The sequence below is a fragment of the Acromyrmex echinatior genome, chromosome 2 (assembly GCF_024713525.1).
Source record: "Acromyrmex echinatior isolate Ae372 chromosome 2, ASM2471352v2, whole genome shotgun sequence".
NCBI classification, from domain to species: Eukaryota; Metazoa; Arthropoda; class Insecta; order Hymenoptera; family Formicidae; genus Acromyrmex; species Acromyrmex echinatior.
The window spans coordinates 24,122,470-24,141,486 of record NC_141853.1 but is presented as its reverse complement, the minus strand read 5'-3'; the positions used below and the strand labels follow the sequence as shown (position 1 = coordinate 24,141,486).

Here is a 19,017-nt window from a genome sequence, read left to right as displayed (position 1 = left end):
AGTAAAACATTCATAAGTATATCGGAATTTTTTTCAAATTTTTATATAATCTGAAACAATAAAAAAATTTGCTCTTCCTCGAAGATCTCTATTTCTGAGAAACGTTAATTTAATGTTGCTGGCGAAAAGTTAAATAATTATAGATATAAGTAAATTTGTAAAGTATCAAGAAGATCAGATACTATTAGAAGAAATTAAGAAATTATGCAAAAGAACGACATATTTAAATTTCTGCCAAGAAAATATGAATTTTGAATTATCATCAAAGTATGTATGCCTTGAAAAACATCAGTTTGTATATATCTTAATGATATATAATTTCAGAGAAACTTTTCATATATAATAGTGATGTCTCTTTTACGAAGGTCAGACGTTAGATTGCATTTGCAGGCTTGTACCTCGACTTGTACAGCGGCCACTTCGTTCCCTCGTTCGCACAATCAGCCTTCGCGTCGATCAGCCGCGGTCCATTCTCGAGGAACGGAACGTCGAACACGTGTCACGTCGAACGAACGACACGGGCGCACCTAATCACACAACGGTGGTCTACGATGCGTGTACTCACGAGTTTCTCGCTCCTAGGTGGTACCGCACAGTGCACACACAATGCCCTCGCGTCGTATGCTGCAACGGTGAAACCAGGCAAGATTTCACGGCGCAGAAATCTTAATTCTTGGAAGAGAGAAACAGGGTATGAGTGCGGTGGGAACCAAGGGATAAGAAGAGAGAGAGAGAGAATGGCTCGGGATCTTTGTCCCGATGGTTGTACGAGGATAATGCAGATAAATCGTAATCCCAGTGCCACGAAACGAGTGTCGATTAATTTCGAGATGAGCCCTGTCAAAATACAGGCGCGCCATGAGGACCGCCGCTCTCCTGCGCGTACGGGAGAGCTAATCTTGACTAATAACTGTCGCAACTGCGCGCGTGAGGTGAAAAGAAAGAGCCCGTTATAGGTCTATGAGAGACGACAGAACGGCGTGTGTCTCGCATCGTCCTGCCCCGGCCTCGTACCCTCTCACGATAGATAAGTCCGTAGATCAGAGATTATCGTAATAATCATCTTCTCCATATAAAAATTCATTGCAACGCGATTCTATATCCCCGTTCTCGATTTATCGCCGGCCAATAATACAAAAATATTTTACTTAGGTAAGTGTTATAAGCAGACAAAAACACACACACATACATACACAAAATTAGACTAATACTCCACATTATTTCAAAACTGAATTCGATAGACTGCTTATTTTTTTCCTTTAAAGCTAATAATTATATTATTTGTATTTATACAGTTTAGATTATATAAATATTTATATTATATATATAATATAATTAAAACATGAAACACTTGTGTTATATTAATTGTAAAAATAACCTATTTCCTCGTATATGTAAAATTTACCTAACAATAGCAATACTGTATTACTTAATATCGATAACATCCTAGAATTAAGAAAATTAAAAAAATTGCGGTTTGTACTGGCATATTTAATACTGTAGATGGATGGAAAATGAAAGGCTTGAAATGGAAGGCGGGAACGCGCGAGAGAATTCATGATCGAGATCACACCGAGCTTGGCGATGCGAATGTATGCGATTTATCGATACCAACGTAAGATCAACGGCGTCCGTTCTAAATCCGCGAAATTGGACACTTAGTAAAAGGCGAGAAATGTCGGCCAGGAAAACGAGAACGTTCGCTCGTTCCACCAAGGCATTTCTCTCTGCTACGTGATCGACCATCCCCCGAATGACATTATACGCTGACCTCAACGTACAGTCAATTCGCAAAGAGGGCTCGAACGATCTATCCGCGGCCTGTAAGAAAGTTACCTCTCAACACGCGATTGCGCCTGTTACGAAAACCCCCTCTGTTACTTGAAAAGCTCGATCTCACTCGTGAGAAAATAAGTGTTCCCGGAAGTGCGTTGGACGAATCGATCGCTGATACTCGTATAGTCGTATAGCCGTAAAGAAGTGTTTTCTTTCGAAGATAAACTTATCGATGAGTTGCGGCAAGATTGATCGCTAAAGAAATGGCGTGACCGAAAGGTTTGTATGCCCGCTTAATTGCACAGAGAGCACGACGGTTTTTATTACGCCACGTTACATTCTGCCGCGAAGCACGCGATCCTTCGCGAGACGTTAGGAACAAAGTATTACGATCATAAATAAAGTTGGCGTAATTACTTTAACAATTACCATTATCCGTTTCCTCTTTGCCGCCTTCTGACACTGTTTGCCATTTAAATCCCTCGTGATCCAGCTCGTTGCGATATATCTTCCTTGAGATTTTTCTGCATCAACGGTAAGTGAAACTTTGCTTTCGTTTCCGCATTTTTCATTCTCTGTTAACAGAATCAAATTGAAAAACATTTTGTGCATTTTGTCCATCTTTACTGAAAGAGTAGCATAATATGATCTTTAATATAAGATAAAATTTAAATAATATTTAAATAAAATTTATAAAATGACATGCTTCTAATATCGTATTTTTTCGATTAAGTTCATAAAATCATAAAATAATTCATCAAATCATAAGATTATGAAAAAAAAAAACGCCTATTAATTTATTTTATTTTAATTCTTACTCTTATCGCAAAGAGAGAATTTAAAAATGTCACATGAATTTTTCGCTACATTATTATTTTTGAAATTTAATATCTACCAAAATCTTTTGTATAATTTAATGTTTCTTTTATATACATCATCTTTCGATATCAAAACAATTATGATTTTTCTTTAACAGATACAATTCTATTTTTTTTTTTTCATTTCTTCACATCTCTTCATAAAAATCGAAAGGAAAACAATATTAGAAGCATGTTGTTCGCTATTGATGTCTGTATTCGTCAAAGGTACGGGATCGATGAGCTTCGCAGGTAGGTACATCATCTGAATGGAGAACGAAAGCGACCGCCGTTGAGGCGTTCGGGGAGTAATCAGCGCTAAGTACAGCGATTCCCCGAGAACCGTGACGCCATCTTGTTACGTGAGCGTCGTTTGTCTCTGACATATGATCCAGGGAATCCGTTGGTTGCCTCACCTGTCCGCTTCTTCTTACACGTACGTCGGAATGGACCACGGAGGAGGGAAACCGAGCAAGCGCGAGCGTGCGGGGATCTAGATCGAGATCGGAGAGATGGATACGCTCGCGAAACAAATTGATTCCGATGATAAGCCTCGATCGAATCCGTATCGAATGCGTCGGTAATTTGCCAAAGAATTGACGCGCGGATGTGCCGTTCCGTATTAGGAGCATCAGCCACATGTCTGCATCAAATAGATTCCGGCTTTTCCCCGAGACGTTCTTTTTACCTGCGAGTTGCATCACTCTGGATTACCGCGTCGAATCTCACTTTGAAGCGTCCGTCTTAATGCTCGACATCACGTTCTCACGTCCGCGTGATCTCGTAGATCCCAAGTGTCAATCAATTGCATTCACGTTCGCCTGGATTCTCGTGCAATCGGTATCAGTCGCTCTTGCATATAACGAGATATGATCGTTGGTGAACTAATCAAAGGATTAGACTCGATCATAGAAATGCCAAAGATCGTCAGAGATTCACCGAGTGTGGTGAGGATTCTTTTATGAGAAACATCAAATCTATTGGCAATTTATGTGTTTTACGATATCTTTAATTCTAATGATGCAATATAGATGACTATGCCACAATATACCATGTATATAATGGTTATTGAACTCAACCACCAATTGCATCAACCAGGATTGAATCATTATGGAATTTAAAATATATTACCGTTAGTACAAGCACGCGTTAGATCTCTTTACAGTTTACTATGCGTGCACGAAATGAGTAGCATCGCATTGAAATTCCCTGAAGATTCAGAGCGTGAGAATATCATAAACTTTAACCGCAAGCGAGATCCACACCCATGCTCCATTTAGCATTTTCTTCAGTATATCGAGTTTGTAACGTCATTATCTAGTTCGGCCACAACAGTCTGAGAAACCATTCGTCACTGATCGCATCGGGCGTAGATCACCGTCTCGATGTATTATATTTTAGAAAACGCAACAGTCAAATCGTGCGCACGATCGAAAGAATAAGCCAGCGTAATCTACACGATCGAAAGAATAAGTCTATATCTTTGGAATAGATCTGAATAGCTGATCTTTAACTATCGAAGCGATGCTGGAGACATGTTTCGTAGACTCGATCGAGATCACGATCTTGATCTCGATCCCACCTTCGTCGGCGAGACAGGAAAAGGGGTTCGCGCGGCGAAGAGAAGAAAAGGGCGGGTGCAGGGAAGAGGACAACGACAGGGGCCTGGAGAGTCCGCGTCGGCCACTTCCCATGTTAATATCCGGTTATGCGTAAGGTATGGAGGCGTACGGCCAGTTTGCATGGAAACTAAGGCATTACCGTCGTGGACCACCGGAGTCGAACCACTCGTCGAACAGTCCTGTTTGCCGACACCTTGGCGGACGACTCGTCTGAACACCCTACTCCTTATCTCTCCCTTTCCTTCTCTTTCCTTTACGCCTATCTTTCTTCCACTCGCGCTCGTTCTCAGCTCGTCTCCACGCGATGCCGATTCCTACTCCCCAGAGAGACGTTCCCTCATCGCCGGTTCTCTCATCCGCCGCGGATTGTTCAGATTATGCCCAAGTATCACCGCCGGATCATTGCGGTTTTATCGATACCGGCAGGTCCGGCCGTTCAGATCTAGGGGCCGTGCGAGTTATCGGCGTTAACGATCACGGAGCCATATCGCCGATCGTCGAATTAAATGGCAAGGCTGACTCGCTCGCATCTCGCGTTTCTTTCGGATAGATAAGGCTGGAAAATCGCACTGGGAAGCGATAGTGCAAGTACTGACGTTTGAAGTAGCTTTGCCGTTGTTCCAGCTATTGTTTATCAGGCAGCTTGGTCTTACAATTCGATAATGCAACGATATAAGGTTTTAATTTTATGATATTTACGTAGAAAGCGTCCTTATGAGGCGTGATTTTACTTTCTTTCTCTTCTTGAAGTATCATTCTACTAGAAAAAAGGAAAAATCTCTCTAAACCGTTAGATTAGGTGTCAATTAGACGTGGGCGGTCGATCGCAGGTTTACACGGAATCCTTCTGTTACAGGTTTTATTTTTATCCGAAGACCTTTTTATCTCTCTAAACTGTTTTTTTGCTTCTCTCTTTTTCCGGAATTTTTTACATGAAAAATACGATTTTGTTAAAGCAGCTAAAAATTTAATAAATCTGCAGCTAATTAATAGATCTGGAAATAATTTTGTTAGACCATCAAAATAATTACATAGAACGTCCAAATTGATTGTTAGAAGTTAATGCAGTCTTACATAATTATTTTAATGATCCAAATTAATTTCAGATTTATATCTAATTAAATTTTTACATATTCCAACAAAATTATTCTTTCTACTAAACTTAACTAACTAATTTTAATTAATAGCAGAATCATAAATTGTTATTGTGATGTATATTATTTTTGGTAAAAATAAATTAATTTCAATTAATTTCAATTAATATGTATTAACATAGGCATAAACAAAACCATAAAGAATGAGCGTAGAACGAAAATGCTTAGTTTGCGGCCTTTGGCCGGTGCATTCCTGCGTCATTACATTCACATCGGTGGATCGCTTTTCAATATGACTCCGCCACATTTGAGACGGCATCTATGCTGGATCTAAAAGCTGACCGGCGCCCACACTCGGGGTTCCTAGACCTAAGGAGGTTCAAAGTTCCCTCCGCGGTCGTTTACGCCTTATTTATTCTCGTAATTTACTCCCACGCGGCCCTTGCGCGCCGGCAATTTACTTTACGACGATCATATCTGAAAGTGGCCGGTAGAGAGTGCTGCCCGGATCCACCGATGGCCTGAGACCGCGCGGATCGCGTCGCGGGGTTCCCGTCCGCCGAGCGACGACGGCCTCGGATAATGGACAACGGACGAAAGGTGGGAAAGGGAACGGGTGATGACGCCGGTGAAAAAGAAGGAGGCGGCAGAAGAGCGGCCGCGTGCAGAGAATCAGCTGGACCGTGCATCTTTTCGCGTTCGTTCGCGACCAACCTTTATGGACTGTCGATATGCAATATAAAAAGTCACGGCGAGCATCGTGCAGTGTGCCCCAAGTGTACTCATGGCGAATACTTTATGACCCTTAAATGTCGCGACCGCGAGAAGACCGGCACTTTGGCGCGATGTCGGAAACCTCGATCCCGTCACCGCATCTCTCGTCTGTCTCATCGACTTCGGACCGACGCAAATCGGAAGAGTTGAGGGCAAATATATATTCGCTATTAGGATTACCGAGGATGTCTAGGATTGGCACGAATGGTCATATATGGACGTTACAGACAGCAAGTTGTATCACACGTACGACTAAACGCACGTCGTACCGCCGTTGAAATCACATAATCGGTTTCCGCTGTAGGCATCTCTGAAATGTGACCTCTAACAAGCAGAGGTCATCGAAAGCGATTAAACGATGCCGGGGAGATCGTGTCGCAGGTATTTTCCTCCGATGAACCGTAATTACCGTTTATATCGATACTCGCACATTAGCACGCATATAATCTTCGACGCTTTTAATTAAATTAATCGAAGCCGAGCACCGGTATCGCCTGTCATGAGATACGGCGACGTATTGGCGAGATAGATTTACTGATATCTGAAAAAGATATTTGATATTCTTTAGCTCCCATCATCAAAATGAACTATTTAACCCTCTGAAGCTAACGATGGGTATTCTACTGGAACCACTCAATTATAAATCTCTATCACAAATCGAACAATTTTCTTTATGTTATTATATATATGCAAATTTGGATTATTCTTATTAAAATATATTAGTATTAATCCTCTTTTATAACGAGTTTACTTCATTTTAGTTCCTTAAAAGACTACGGAATAATATTCTGTAATACTTACATCATTAGAGAATTTAAGGTTTTCTATAACTCTCTGAACGCGGTGCTATTTTTTTAAAGACTGTTAGGATAACTGATTGCGGTTACATATTGACGGTTTGGGCTTGTTGCACACTCTTACACAATCTTCTTACGGCTTACCCACAAAGACTTTCTCTTATTCTATTCTTAATTGCACGTACTATTCTCACTTGCATATCTTGCCTATTATGTCTATCTACGCTCTATATTATTATTACATTTTTGTTACGCTATAATAGATACGTCTAACTGTGGAATTATTTTCTGTATTCTACGGTCTTTTGACTAAGAAGATTTATGAAAGGAAACTGAATAATAAATGATGCGTTGAATAATAATAATCTAATAGAGTAAGTGAAAATCAACCGGGAAATGTTCAACACAAATAAGTGAGGAAAGCCATATTTGGTCAAAGCGAATGGTATCTGATAATATTTCCTGTGCAAATCTTACAATTTCCAGCAAATTGCGCGTCAATTATTTATCGTTTTGTAACAGAGTTCCAAATTGAAGCTGAAGTACGTAATATCACAAATTAAATTGACAAGCAATTCAACGATACAAATGCTAACAAGTATCTTAAAACACTGTAAAGAATTGTAAAAAATATCATCCCAGATGTAATAATAATCCATTAATAATTCGCGAGTTTTGACAAATAATCGTGTGTTATTTTTTCCTCCCGAGCGCACGATATTGTGTACTCGGTGTGTTTTTTAAAAATATGTGGAACGCATTTTCGAATGGAATTTTAAGTATTCGTACCAACTTGGACAGGAATGAGCGTCCAGGTCGATATCGAGTACCGGTGATGGCGTTAGCCGCGTAATCGGCGTTAAAGAGGACTTTTAAATTACAGAACGGGTTCCTGATAAATATCGCGCGCACGCGGACCAGCAGAATTCACTCGGATGCGACGGTCCAATTACGCAGGCGTATTTATATCCATTCGCCTCGCGGTCCAGGCACATTTTCGGTCGCGTGCGCGACTTAATGAGGCTCGGGGGCCCCCTCGCGCTCGTGCCTGTTCAAAAATGCGGTTGAAATTTATATACGTGAGATATTCTGAGACTAAATGGCAGCCCGCTGCCAAAATTCATTACGTTCCTGAAATCGCGGGGGCGACTGGAACGCGCATAAAAAAAAAACATATAAAAAAAAAACATTTCTGTTACAAATAAAATTCCAATTTTCCCCGAGAGACGTGGAATGACAACTCGCCAAAGTCGAATAACATCATTCTTTTAAGCTGGATTTAAAGATGAAGAGTTACTGGTTATAGATGTCAGAGACCTGTTAAATAACGTTAATCGTGAGTACGTCGTACGCGGAGTCAAAGGCGGAGGAGTTAATTGGACGGTTGAAAGAGCCTTGCCGTGTGAATGGGCGATACCGTATCAGCGGGTCGACGCGGCGACGGTAATTCCGACGGGAATTGAATTTGCCAATTAGCGTCGCCGAGAGAGGCGGGAGTAATTCGGGGAGCGTCCAGTCGCCAGTCGGCGAAAACGGCGCGGTCGCACGCAGGTCCGAGACGTCGCGTCGGGCGTTAACGGGCGCAAAATGAATTATCGTTTATACACGGTTCGCCGCACGCAAATTTGCATTGGCGACCGGGGTCCGGGGGCCCCGCGTGCAAACGGGTTGTCCTAGAGGGGGAAGGGGGACAACCCCAGGCATCGCGAGCGCGTAACTTCCCCACTTCGCACCTCGGCACCAGCATAAACTGTGTGCCCACTGTATCCCGCGCGGGGGCCGCGCGCGTTTATTTATTTACGTCAGCCGGTAGCTTTATGGCGGAAAATTAGCGAGGGTTATACGCGAATGCCGCGACTTGTCGCCACTTAGACCCGTCGATGCATTGAGCGTTTCCTTAATGGACGAGACGACACGCCCTCCTTAGCGCCCTTTTTAACACCTACCGTCTCTACACGTCGCGGGCAGCGCCCGCGCCGAAAGGCGCACCTTAAAAGCGTCTTTAAGAAGCGGGTATGTATTATGTATATGCGCGCGTACGAGACTGAAGCGCGTACAAGAGGAAGGTCGATTAGCGACTTCCGTGGCTCGATTTCATCCCGTTCGTACGCTCGTACGAGTGGACGTGAGTCGTTTTTACGACTCTTCGACTCGGTTAGTCGTATTGTTCGACGGGAAGTGGAGAAAGGTGAGCATGACGAAAGCTGCGTCTCGAAAGCGGAACGACGTCTATTGAATGAGATGCGTGCTTCAGTGTCTCGCACATTTAGAGAATATGGAGATTCGTTTAACTGGATAATAGCCGCGTAGACAGTATTCCTCTTAGAAATATCGGTCGCTGATCCGACAATGATTCCGACAATGATTCGAGCACATAGTAGATTTAAAGTCTCTCAAGTAGGAGTCTGAACACGATCCTAAATATGATAGACCAAACGTTTAAGATAGAATGAAATAGAATGTATCTATCATATTCTATTTTGAGTATCATTCCAAATATGGTGGATCGATGAAAAGTTGTTGAAACGGAATTTAGATTCTTACTTGAAAGATTTTAGGTAGATTGTTCACATTCTCGTTAATTTATCCAATTAAATTTTTATTTCCTAAAAATCGCCTACATGGGCATCGCATATTCAATTACAAGCGACCTTCATTCGTAAAAAATAAAAGGATTATTTAGAAATTACAATATATATTTATAAAATCTATGATATTTGTAAAAATATATCGATAATTGCAACCATTTTTTTCCCTCAGTATAATCGTTTCAGATATATACAGAACAAAAAACGATTGATTTTGTACAATTAATAATTTATATTTTTGAAGTCTTTGAAATTGTACATTCATATAAATTTTTCTTCAAATAACTTCAAAAATCAATTCTTAAATTACTAGACAGTTAAGAAACACTTTATATTTCATTATGTTAAAAAATTTTTTCTTCCTCCTCAATAACTAAATCGTTCATTATTATAATGACTTACCAAACAATGACTTATTCAGTAGCTTTAACAACGTCCGGCGTTTGAATGTCAGCTCATCGAAAGTCACATATCAGAGATATGCTTGTCAACGCGTTCGATCTCTAGGCAAAATTATAGATGCGTAGAAGGCGAGTTGTTCCCATGGCGAACTTTCTCGCGGTTCGTTCGCTGTCCATCCCCTTTCCTCCTTCACCCTCCCCCTTCTGAGATCTTCCACGCACTGAATTCTCAAGTACGCCGTCTTCGAGATTTTCCTTGAGAGTTCTCCATAACTCCGGCGTGGCAAGTGGACAGCCCGTGACGGGTAATCCACGCTGTTACGCACTATTGAATTCCACACTCGACAATTGCCTCGAACTAAATTTAATAAAAATCGATAAGATCCGTGTAGAACGTTCTGCACGCATGTCTCGTTGCTTATTCGCGTCTGATTATGTACGCAATGATCAAAACGTGATACGATAATTACAGCAGTAGCGCTCACTGTCAGCTCAATGAATATCTTCTAAAATAGGGCTATGAGCTTACGATAATAATTGAAATGAATTGAAATATTTTAATTATAATTTTCGTCAAGGATAAATAATATAAATAAAAAATTAAAGATCCATAAGCTAAATATTAATATAAACTTGGCAAATTTCTTAGAGAAATCGAATTTTAATTTTTTCTTACATAATTATTTGAACGATTCAACAAAATTATTTTCACATAGATCTGTATCTAATCAAAGATTTAAATAATTTAGAAAATTCATTCTTTTCAGATCTATATGTATCTAGTTAAATTTTTAGATACTTTCTTCAGTAAAAAACCGTTCTTGTTAAGTATATTTAATTGAAATGTAATAATGTATACTCGTGAAAATTTAAAAATATGCGTTGCGCTCGAGTAATTATGGAGAACAATAGAATTATTTTTTATACAATGATTTCGGCGAAACCTGTACGCTTGACGATTCACAGAAAATCATTGTGAACGTTTGAAACTCTTCCAGCGGTCTACGTGTCACCATGGCATTGCGAAGCATCATCGCGACGCCGGCAATAGTCCGTAACCGGCTGTCGTCGGTGATAGGAACTATTGAGTAGTCGCGGGAGAGCTCGCGAAAAATCACCTCGTCGACTTTACGTTGGCAACGCAAGATCGAGCGTACTCGTGCTTCTCCAAGAGAAGCGTGTCGGTGGTTCGGCGCGTAGAAGCGTCTCGCTTTCAAGATTTCCCTCAAGAGTACTCCGCGACTCCTCCGCGGCGGCGGGTTGCTCGCGAGAAAAAGAGAGGGTACCTGCGTCTCTCCGTTAAGTTACAGCGACTGGCGCTTAACCCCTGACACGACACACAATAGCCGGACGGGACTCCATAATTGTTATTTTAATAAGCTAATTTTCGCCGCGCTTGACCGGCGCGAACCGCACTGGGTGAACGGCGAAGTAAAGAGGATAAGAGAGAGCAAGAGAAAGAGATGCGAAAGAAGGAGCGAGGGGGAGTAAAAAGGAAGAGAAAGAGGGAGACAGGGCAAGACAACGGAGCAGGACGAGGAGGTGCACCGAGAAAGGTCTCATCGACGGCTGTGTCAGACACGTCGAGATTAACGGCCATACTCCGGAGCGGCCCGACGATTTACCCGTAATAAACACGCATAATAGCCACGCATCTTACGCTGCGATTTGTCCCCGTCGCGAACTGTAGTGAACTGTAGTTTTTCCGCGAAAGTGTCCTTCTCTCTCACTATCACATTTTCAGAGTGAAAATATTAAAGGGTGCCGTGTAACTTTTTGCAATCGTTCTCTTGCTCACAATTCAAAAAATCAAGTTTTCTAGAAAAAGGGAGAAACTATTTTTCAGTTTAACTATTGAAAATTATTGATTAAATAATATTGATTAAATAAAAAGATTATATTTTTATGATCAACTGTCATTTTTGTCATTCACAACTCTTAAAAAATCACCTTTTTTGAGTTGCATTCTGGCAATTTTTTTTCTTAAGTTAAATTAGTTTATTTTTTTATGATTAGTAAGAGGTAATGTGTTTATTAAATTCATTCATAATAATAAAACTCGATCGAAATATTTTAATTGTATTTAAAGTGAAGGAACAATATCTTCTCGTGAACCTATTTAAATTAAAATAAGAATTATTGCTAGAACTACTCAAAGTCGCAGATTAGAACTTGGAAAAATTACACTACAATTATCAATTCATTAAACATTAGTTTGAATCTTTAATCTAAAAACAGTTCGCTAGTACTTTCTCTTTAAAAACCATTTTCACATATCTACTATCCACAGTCATGTAAACATGTGATTATGATTTTCTCTGTGTTGACTCAAGCCATACCTCTCAACACAAGCTTTAATCAATTTCTTCTTTATGGCGCATAAATATTTTTCTTCAAGCCATTCGCAGCTTTTACGCGTTGCATTAATTAAACCAGCAAGTGTCGACGCATTTAGCCAATGTTTACAAAATTCCATTTGAAAACAACCTATTTGTAAAGGCGCATTTTTTCGTCACTGCGAGACATGGTCTCTCCTCTCTCTCTATACGAGAAATTTGTCACCTCTATCTTAAGACATTTAATAACGTTACATCCAGGCATACCTGAATAACAAATAATAAACAAAGACGAAATTGAGACAAGTTCTTTGAAAATGAATATAATATTTTCTATTTGTTTGGCAAATATTCAAATTCTTCATTCTTTTCTTAATATCTTTTTACATTATGAGTTCTCAGACGTTACTGCATTGGTGGAACTTAATTAATTCCACGTTGCTACTGCAGGGTTAAAGGGAGAAAAGCTGAAAGGAAAATGCGGCGCGATTAATTCGACCGAGATAAATCGTAATGAGCTTATCGTTCCACCAGCAATCGTTCCGACCGCAATATGCGCGCCCGCGCGATTCCGCATCGCATTGCATCGCATTGCATCTCTTGTAAACTCGCGGCCCTCAACGCAGGACGTTCACTCGCATTAACGGCTTATGGGATTCTCGCGTAACGTATTTACGACGACAAAGAAAAATCCGGGTTCCCTCGGCGTGCGCATAATATACGCTCAAATCCGCTATTCTTCAATTACTCCTCTACTCGCGGCCGCGGACTCGGCGGGTCTTTCCCCCGTGCCGTGCGTGCGTGCGTGCGTGCGTGCGTGCGTGCGTGCGTGTACGCACCGCGCAGGCAGATCGTTGTATGAGTGCGTAGAGCACGGGTTACCACTGGCGGGTCAAAGGTCGGGTACCCTGTAAGAGAAAGAAACGGGGTAGAGGAGGATGGGCGTGGCTCGTATTTGAAGTAGAATCGGCCCTCCACCTTCTATTCCTTCCTTCGGAGGAGGTGCGCATAGACCGTCAAGGATAACGTCGAAAAGACTCGCAAATTCAAAAGAAATTCCTCGTCTTTACCCCGCCATTCTCGTGTCGCGATACGAACGAGCCCCACGAGATCCGGTCGATCTTCGTCTCATCCGAAAGCGTGAGGCGATTTATTAATTTTTCACGTTAATCAGCGCGTTGCGCTGATGCGCTGGGCGAGTTCGATTTTCGTAGGTACGGGCTCGTTGCCCGGATCGAAAGGCGGGATTTACGGCGTTTGTCGTGCTTGAGGTTTTATTAGTAGTGATTAAAGCGTGTTGCTGTGGCGTACGATTAGCCGGCACCAAATTATATACGTTGGCTCATATGCCAGGCTTGAAACGACGGCATCGGGAAGAGCGATCGCGTGTGAGCATGCCATCGGGAAATTAGACAAAGAATCGATATGCATATATAATTAATGGAAGAGACCGGGTCTATCTTCTACACAATATCGAGTCTCAAACGATTTCTGTGAACACAAACGATTATCGCAACGAGTGTAGACGACTATATCTCATTACACGTATAAATTAAGTTAATGTAGCGATAGAATTAAAAAGGAATGTAACTCGTCATTTAATGGTATAAATTTTGTATACATAACGTAAATCTCTATATATATATATATGTATATCTCCGCTAATAAAAATCTCTTCATTGATGACTTAATACATATTCGATCCTGTCATTTATAAATCATTTTTTTTTCGTTACTGTTTTCAACATAATCTACGAAATACAGCGATTTTGCTGAATTAGTATTTAAAAATTTAGGTAGATTTAGATCTGAAAATAATTTTGTTGGAACCATCAAAATAATTATGTAGGAATTTTAGCGTCTTATATAATTATTTTGATCCTACAAGATTATTTTCAGATCTGTATTTAAATTTTAGTAAAACCATACACTGAGAAAAAAATATTTTAAATTTCAATTAATATTTATTTGAATAGTATCAACTAAATATTTATTAAACATAAAAATATATTTATTCGGTACAAAAAGCAATTTAATTAATTTAATTTAACCATCACTTCTTTTTATTAAGTAAATAGTTATTTATTGTAAGTAAATGTTTAGTTGGTAGTATTGAAATAAATATTTATTTAAATGTAGGCTATTTTTTTCTCAGTTTATACAACTTCTTTCCATGTAGAACAAATCAAATTATTTCTCCGATTGCACATTATTTGAATCGCGAACATTGGTATTTAGAAATACATAAATTTCGCAGAAGTACATTAACGCATTAATCATTCGGCTTGTTATGAAACGGGTGACACATATTATTCGCGATAATTGTCGTGATTCAATGCGTTAAGCGGGATCTATTGAAAGCGAGGACCAGCGGCCGAGTGCGGCGAACCATAATTTATGAATTATTGTTTTCCATCGGCGCGCATGTAGGCAACAAGAAAGCCGGGCGAGAGAGCGTCCTCGTCATTGGAGAGGCGAAAAACGGCGGGACAAGAAGGAATTGCAGCGTTACGAGTTGTCGAACGTAGTCGTAAAACAGCGGCTGATTGACGGTCGGACGCGCTAGGAATTTCGTAAGACGGTTAACGCGCGTTTTCGCTGTGAAAAGACACGCGCAGCCACGACCTAGGGAACCATGATGCACTTTCACACATACCGTCTTAATACTACCACTGGCAGACCCTTAAAGCCTGATTGAACTTTGTGGCGACATAACGATCGTTATATCTCTCGCGCCTTCCTCTAAAAATGAAAATGCCGATGCAATAAATTATCTCGAGTCGTATATATAATCGATTGAATATATGAATCGCCTCAATGTTAAGAGATGACATAACGTCAAAATATCTCCCGTTTTCTTATTTGCTAAAATTGCCATTTGCGAAGGTGATTCTATTAATATATGTCACAAAACCGTTTTTCGATGTCAACTACTGGAAATGTATGGCATCAGAGAAGGCATATTTGATTTAAAAGATCGTATATATGGATTTGCATACATAAAATTTTAATTTTACAAAAATTATTAATAAGACGATTTGTAAAAAGACATGTATAATAGAAAATTCACTAAAAACATTATATTATCTATAAGCACTAATAAAGCTAATTTATTTAACGATAAAATAATATAATAAATTTGTATGTGTCTATTCATAGAGATCAATTATGATTCGATCATTTGAATATCACATTTTTTATCATAATCATACTTTTTTGAATAAGATAAAACATTGTAAGCTAAAATTGAATTTAACAATAATGATGCATTTCTATCCGAAAAGAACACTGTTACTAAAATATCTAATAAAAGTTTAGTTAGATTACAAATCTGAAAACAATTTTGTTGGACCATCAGAATAATTATATAAGATAAACTGGTTGCTAGAATGTCGAAGCTTTTTGCAGTATTGTCTATCACGCTTGAAATTCCTATATAATTATTTTAATGGTCCAACAAAATTATTTTCAGATCTGTATCTAACTGAATTGAATACATTTCAAAGCGTGTATCTCACAATAGCTAAACTCTTTTTGATAACGAAAGACGATGATCTATCTGGCGTGTCTAATTATGACGTGACGTTCAAAACAATTAAGCCATGACAAAATTGGCGAAAGATACAAAGTTTTCGAGAGGCGATTCATCAACACTTTCTCATCTATTCAACCTTCTCTATTCAGCTTTTATACTATGACCAGTACTAGTTGAAAACCATTACTGATTTAATAAAAGCTCCGTCAAAAAAGGTGGACATCAACATGAACAGATGACTTTGCCTTATTCTCGCTGTCTATTCGATATCGATGATCAATTTAGATATTATTGTGGCTTTCGGATATATCAAATTGTCACATCAATCTCATTTTACATTCCCGAGAAAAATTTTTCTCACACTATCTGACGAACAACGTCTTAGTTCATCGAACATTGCTTGTAATGATCAATTTTAGAGCAACTTGCGTGATACGATACCGAGATGCGATGTCGCAAATATTGAGTGTTGTAAGAACAGCGACGAATTTATCGGATATCAATGAGTTTCGTTGATGATAACCTGGTCGTTTAGAATATATTTTTTCACATAATCACGCTCTATTTGTTTGAAGTTTTATGAATTTTAAATTGCTGTCTGAAAGCAATGTATAACAAGATCGCAATTAACGTTTGCAAAATATCGGAAATTCCTTTAAGACTTGTTTACGTAGATACTTTCTCGTTAAGCATCAGTAAGAATTTTAAATCGCTGTCTGAAAGTAATGTATAACAAGATCGCAATTAACGTTTGCAAAATCTCGGGAATTCCTTTAAGGCTTGTTTACGTACTTTCTCGTTAAAAATTAATAAAAATTTCAGAATATGGACTTTGGTGGCGAGGCACAATTTTATGTCCAATGACCTCAAAAAAAGAATAAGAAGATCACAGCGATTTGCAGGCATACGCTGGTGAAAGGTCAAGAGTTGCATGAAAATTCATGGGGTGGATGAATTCCTGATACGTTTCTTGAGCATTAAAATAATTCTTCTTAGGCAACCCGGTTGGCTCTTCTTGAATATGTCGGCAATTAAAGCCTTATAACCTCCATTAATCCATAGAAGGAGGAAGAGAAAAGACACTCGGGTGCCTCTCCGCGGGGGTCTTGTTTCACGGTCTGCCGTTTGCTTCCTTTCTAAATGATATGAAATACCAGACAAACAATAAAAAAGGGAAAACGCGAAGATCCTGTCACCGAAGGATCTCCGCGGGTGGGACGGTAACGACTTGCACAGCCCCTCATTCTTTGAGATCTGTGGGGAGAAGCTCAGTGGACGTAGCTGAATACCTTCGCGCACAAACCCTCTTCCGCGTTTAACTCTTTGAGCTGTGAATTTTCATTCAAGTAACAGTTCATTTGGAATGTGTGTTTTTTTTTGCATAATCACACTCCTTGAAATCAGATTACTAGATAGAAAGTTGGATTTTTGAGACCGATTTTATTATTTTTTACAAAGCGCTATTTACGAAATGATTAAGAATTGTATCTTGAATAGAGTAAAGGTTAAAAATATATATTTTTATAAATTACATGTTATTAATTACAATGTTTACTGCTATAAGTTAGTAATAATAACTATATGTATAGTTCTATTAACAAATATATACACAGTATCTAAAAATGACTAGAATTATAATTATTATTATATTTAATTATAATTTATTTTTATAACAATCATATAAAATATAATAACATATCATTATAGTAAGAAATAAAACGTTTCTACATAAGAAATTAAAATGTAAATCATAATATTGTGAGAAAAATTTACTTCTCGAAATTTTCATTAATAATTTATTAATGGTATTAAAAAAAAATGATTTACCGATGACTTTCTCCGAAATATTATAATCCTCGAGCTAATATCTAAAATATCGCTTTCACAAAATTCAAGCGAAACGCAAACAATTCCTCTTCTCGGCAGCAGAGAGATAATCTCTTGTTAAATATTGCCCACTTCGTTCCGTTCGATAACGAGGCCTACATCGATGATTTATCACCAATATGAGCAATCTCACGCGCGATTAAAATAGAAAGAAGTGAAATAAATTCTGTGGACCTCGTTACGCGGCGTCCCATTTTTTAATGACGTTTAGAAAGTGGAATGTACCGAACCGCCAGCTAACCACTACATTTTCTAAGTATATGTGACGGAGTAATAGTGTATATACAGAGGATTAACTAACATCTATCAGCTACGAGGCTCACTACGCGCGGTAACGACAGATAAATTAGCGATGCTCGCATTGTGGATGGGGTAATAGACGTCGCGTAGCGCTGACATTTAAACCGCGACAGTGTAACCACCTCTGTTGTAATCCCAACGCGATGCCACATGCAGTTCGCATCTTCGGCGGTCTGGCTATCTCGCGTTGCACTTCCATTTTCTACTCTCCTGTGTCCTAAACCGTGGAACACGTAATGAGCCGCGACGAATCGCGGCAACGAGGAGGATAAGAGCGATCGGCGCCCGCGGCCAAAAAAAGATCGTCCAACTGCAATTGATACCAATCGACGCGCGAGAACGGATCGGCTCGCGTCTCGCTGTAGCGTAGCTTTTGTCTATCGCGAAGATTCGCGTGCGAGATCGGCGCAAGTGGGAGGAAGTAATCACTACGTACGTACACATTTGCATCGCTAAACTTCTCGCAACATACGCAACTATAAATAATCGAGCGACTACAGCACGTACATCTGCCTCCCTCCCGTCTCTTCTCATCTTCTCCTCAACCTTCGGCCGTCTTCTCGGCCCAGAAATTCGCCGACACTTGTTCGCGTCAGCGAAATGTAATTCCTATCTCATCAAAGTGCAATTGAGAACCCTTCTCCGAGAAAGACTCGATCGCAAAACTGGCGTGACCCGCACGTGGAATACGCGCCATGAAAAAAATGACGAGCAGATGCGAGCTCGGGAATATTCTGCGTAACGATCACGAGAGACAAGAGGGAGGAAGTGGAAGGACGCACGACATAGAAAGGAAAAATCCTCGATGTCGTAAGAAGGGAGGGGGAGGAGGGGGAGTAATAAGATAAAAATAAACGTAACGAAGGCGCGATTTTCTTCGGTTTTTGCATCATTTCAAAATCGATCATCAGCGTTGCGCTAGCTTTATTAACGAGAAACGACGAGTGCGATTTGATAGATTCGTAATGCACTTTGTAAATCATAATTGCAGATTTTTCCCAACGAGCAAATATATCATTAAGGCGGTACATAAAATTGAATTTATTCGAA

General features: G+C 39.7%; 1 protein-coding gene across 7 annotated transcripts in view; it reads right to left on the bottom strand.

Annotated features, from left to right (window-relative positions):
* Positions 1 to 19,017, bottom strand: part of LOC147910662 (uncharacterized) — a 446,179-nt gene that overhangs the window by 22,469 nt on the left and 404,693 nt on the right. For 4 of the 7 annotated variants that reach the window (XR_015548455.1, XR_015548454.1, XR_015548453.1 and 1 more), the window contains exon 4: positions 2,206 to 2,351. The exons of the other annotated variants lie outside the window; for them this stretch is intronic. The gene's annotated coding sequence lies outside the window, so the exon portion shown is untranslated. The remainder of the gene's footprint in view (positions 1 to 2,205; positions 2,352 to 19,017) is intronic. 7 annotated transcript variants of the gene reach the window in all.